The sequence below is a fragment of the Triticum urartu genome, chromosome 7A (assembly GCF_056163025.1).
Source record: "Triticum urartu cultivar PI428250 chromosome 7A, HENAU_Tu73, whole genome shotgun sequence".
In the NCBI taxonomy this organism is placed as follows: Eukaryota; Viridiplantae; Streptophyta; class Magnoliopsida; order Poales; family Poaceae; genus Triticum; species Triticum urartu.
Genome location: NC_141879.1, coordinates 620,722,387 through 620,727,090, shown reverse-complemented (window position 1 = coordinate 620,727,090; position 4,704 = coordinate 620,722,387). Strand labels below are relative to the sequence as shown.

General features: G+C 46.4%; 1 pseudogene; it reads left to right on the top strand.

Moving 5' to 3' along the window:
• The first annotated feature begins 2,946 nt into the window (after nucleotides 1-2,946).
• On the top strand, nucleotides 2,947-4,486 carry LOC147960732 (uncharacterized; annotated as a pseudogene).
• Nucleotides 4,487-4,704: the final 218 nt, after the last annotated feature.

Here is a 4,704-nt window from a genome sequence, read left to right as displayed (position 1 = left end):
GAGATCGACGCCGAGGTTCTGAAGAAAACGACACTGCCACTGAAACCGAAACACTGAATTTCTGAAACTTGACAGGAACAGTGCTGGCCACTTGTTCGATGAAATGATTTAGGCACGTGGAAATTTTTTCTAGAGCTGAAACTTGGTGAAGTGATCTCTTGATGCTTCTGGAGACTGCTTGAATTATCTCAGAATTTTTGGAAAACAAAAAGAATGAAATTCACCAAAAATGGCAAATCTGGTCCAAACTTGCAGCAAGCAAATTTTGAAAAATTTGAACTGTGGACCAGCAGATCTTGATGGATCTAGGTTGAGGGTACTAAGGAGTAGCTAGGGTAAGTTACTTGGGCTTAGAAACTTAAGGGATCTGGTACTTCCTTTGTAAATCCCAGGAGTCCAAAATAAATTACAGAAAAAGGTTTGAGGATAAAATAAATAGAAATAAAATCTAAAAGAGGTTGAAAGTTGCTGGAATTGGGTGCTTGGCTTGACCCAAAGTAGGGAGGTGGGTTTTGGAAGAAAGTTTTCTACATAGGCCATGGCAAGAGAGTACTTTTGAATAGGGAAGGATAAAATCCAAAATTATAGGAATTCTTTTTAATAAAAGGGAATTGTAAAAACCTTCCAAAAATTATTTGTGTTGAGCCAACACAAGATGAAAAAAAATCTTCAAGACCAACAATCAAGGTTGGGAAGAACCCATAAAAATACTTGTCATAAAAGATTTTTTTTGAGAAGGAGAGTCTTTTAGAATTTTTTTTAAATAACCTCCTTCCAATTAATTAAAGAATTTGATAAAAACCAAATCAAAATTTTTGGAGTGTTACAACATGTCCTTAGTCCTTTTCAGGTACTTCAGGATGTTCTTGACAGCTGTCCAGTGATCTACTCCTAGATCACTTTGGTACCTCCCTGCCAGACTTATGTCATGGCACACATCAGGTCTAGTACACAACATGACATACATTATAGAGCCTATGGCTGAGGCATAGGGAATGACTTTCATCCTTTCTCTTTCTTCTGCCATGGTCGGGCTTTGAGTATTACTCAACTTCACACCTTCAATACAGGCAAGAACCCTTTCTTTGACTGATGCACATTGAACTTCTTCAAAACTTTGTCAAGGTATGTGCTTTGTGAAAGTCCTATTAAGCGTCTGATCTATCTCTATAGATTTTGATGCCCAATATGTAAGCAACTTCACCGAGATCTTTCATTCAAAAACTCTTATTCAAATATCCTTTTATGCTTTCCAGAAATGCTATATCATTTCCAGTCAACAATATGTCATCCACATATAATATTATAAATTCTGCAGCGCTCCCACTCACTTTCTTGTAAATACAAGCTTCTCCGTAAGTTTGTATAAAACCAAAAGCTTTGATCACCTCATGAAAGTGAATATCCCAACTCCGATATGCTTGCACCAGTCCATAGATGGATCGCTGGAGCTTGCATACTTTGTTAGCATCCTTAGGATCGACAAAACCTTCAGGTTGCATCATATACTACTCTTCCTTAAGAAACCTGTTAAGGAATTTTGTTTTGACGTCCATTTGCCAGATTTCATAATCATAAAATGCGGCAATAGTTAACGTAATTCTAAGAGACTTAAGCATCACTACATGTGAGAAAGTCTCGTCATAGTCAATGATACATCTCCATCATATCTACTTTTCCAAACTCTTTTGCCCTTGTTTTGGACTCTAATTTGCATGATTTGAATGGAACTAACCTAGACTGGCGCTATTTTCAGCAGAATTGCCATGGTGTTATTTTTGTGCAGAAATAAAAGTTCTCGGAATGACCCGAAACTTCACAGAGAATATTTTGGAATATATAAAAAAATATTGGCGAAAGAATCAACCGTGGGGGACCCACCACCTATCCACAAGGGTGGGGGGCGCGCCCTACCCCCTGGGCGTGCCCCCTAGCTTGTGGGTCCCATAAAGCTCCACCGACCTCAACTCCTACTCCATATATTCATGTTCGGGGAGAAAAAAATCAGAGAGAAGGATTGATCGCGTTTTACGATACGGAGCTGCTGCCACCTCCTGTTCTTCCTCGGGAGGATAGATCTAGAGTCCGTTTTGGGCTCCGGAGAGGGGAAATCATCGCCATCGTCATCATCAACCATCCTCCACCACCAATTTCATGATCCTCACCGCCATGCATGAGTAATCCCATCGTAGGCTTGCTGGACGGTGATGGGTTGGATGAGATATACCATGTAATCGAGTTAGTTTTGTTAGGGTTTGATCCCTAGTGTCCACTATGTTCTAAGATTGATATTGCTATGACTCCAATATAAAGTTTACTTGACCCTTTACTCTTCTATTTTTGAGGGGATCAACTAGAGTTGGCCTAACTCTGTTAGTGTAGTTCCAATCTGTTTTCGTTAGTTAGATTGGTTTTCTAGATTATGCAACGAACATAGCTTTATACAATCAGGATTGTGGTAGAGACTCTTCCCGTGCAGGTCCTCTTTTATACCATGGATATGCAAGTTGGGTGGATGCAAATTTCTGCACTAGTATCAACTTATTTGATGTTACACTGATTATGTCATCGAAGCTTCAAAGGTCCATGTTTTCGATGGCATCCTAAGGTACATCAAGGTTTAGAAGGCTATCAATCGACTCATCCACCGCACCATCTATAAGAAACCTCATTTAAGGTTCAAAATTGGTCAGTCCATCAGTTAAGTCAACATTATTCTCCCCCATAACTGGAGGCACCCGTGAGCTGTAGGTGTTACTCAGGACAATCCCGGATTCATCTCCTTTGGAAAATGGTAGAAATCCTGTATCTAGAGTCTTGATGTCGTACTCCCAACCTAAGTCAGAGAAGCCAAAAGAGTTACTTCCCTGGTTAGATGACAAGTGCCCATAGATGCCTCGTTAGTGCCAGCGGGCAGTGGACTTGGGTCCGGGCTACAACACTACCATGGGTCCACAACATATCTGTGAGGTATTTGTTTGCACACTAACAAAGATCAATCCACTCTATTTTAGGGGAGGAAGAGCCACTAAAACTCAAACAGACACAATTGTTGCTCTTAAAACATGAAGAAGACAAGTGCAATGCTAAAATGGCAGCACCAAATAGTGTCAGCGCGCCTCTCACACCAGGGCCACGATCCGTCGCTGACAAGCAAGGCCCGGACGGCAGCGACTCGCTATGCTCGTCTACTGCCCGGAGGCCTTCACGCATCAAGAAGCCCAACTGGCGCAACACTTGGCCTGAGTGGGCCCAGTAGAGCCCAGCCCCGCGTCGATACTTAAGCCGCAGCCACGAGTGGACCGGCATCCGGTGGATCACGAACTTGGCGGCGGCACGAACCCTAGTTCCCTATTGTTCCTCCTTCCCTTCTCCAATTCGTGTATCTGAGCTTGTAATCGAACCTAAGGGCAGCATACAATCAATAGATCACTCCACCACTATCCATACTCTTACATCTGGTACCAGAGACCACTCCCACGTCTTCCCCTCGTCGATCTGGCACAATTTGTGGAAACCAGATCCCTTCGCCAAGCGCGAATCCGCCTCATCGCCATGGATCCGGCCGTCCAGTCGTTCCTGGAGCGTTTGGAGACCACCCTCAAGGAGCACACCGCCACGATCCATGCCTCCTACTCCAAGATCGACGACCTCGTGGCGTGGCGCCCCGATCTCGAGCGGCGCGTCACCGATCTGTCCGATGCAGTGGCGGTCCTCCAGCATGCCTCGCTACCGCCTCCAGAAAGGGCACCCCACCAGGCGCCTTCTTCGGGCCAGCCACCGCCTGCAATAACCGGCGCCCACATAGGGGCCACGTCTGGCGCGACAGCAACTCTGCAAGGGCCCGAAGGCCACGGCGTCTACAACATCCCACAGGGGCCATAAGCGGTGTCCTTCCAGACACTGCCACCGCCCCCGGCAAAAGGTCAGTACGACGGCCCTCCCTCACCCCCTGCTCTTTCCCCGTTCGCGCACGCTAGCCAGCTGCTCAGCAGCCTCGGCCAAGCGCATCCCTCCATCCAGTTTCCACAGTTCACGGGTGACAACGCGAAGCTGTGGAAAACTCTTTGCGAGCAGTACTTCAGCATGTTTGCTATTCTGCTGTCGTTTTAGGTGCCCATGGCCATGCTAAACTTCTCTGGTTCTGCGTCAATCTGGTTACAATCCATCTAGAAACGGCTCGGGGACTTCGATTGGGAGTCAATCACTGCTCTTTTCTGCGCGCGTTTTGGCCGCGATCGACATCAAATGTTGATTCGTCAGTTTTACACTGTCCGGCAAACAACTACAGTCGCAGATTACATTGAGCAATTTGAATCCATTATTAATCATCTCAGCCCTTATTTTGACACTATTCACCATTTTTACTTCCTCACTCGTTTTGTGGAGGGACTCCGGAGGACATCCGAGCAGTGGTGTTGGTCCAGAGGCCGCCGGAGCTGGACACTGATTGCGCCCTGGCGCTGCTCCAGGAGGAAGTGGCTGACGGTGCGACATCCACCAGCCGGCGCCCGCACGAGGCGCCTGTGCATGCAGGGTTGGCGGTCCCCCTACCTCTACCACCAGCCCCCCTGAACCAGCGATAGTGCCTTCAGCAGCCGCAGATCGCCGTGGCACTGACGCTGCGCCAGCGGACACATCCAAGATCAAAGCTATTCGGGATTATCGGCGTGCCCGTGGATTACGTTTCAAGTGTGGTGAGCG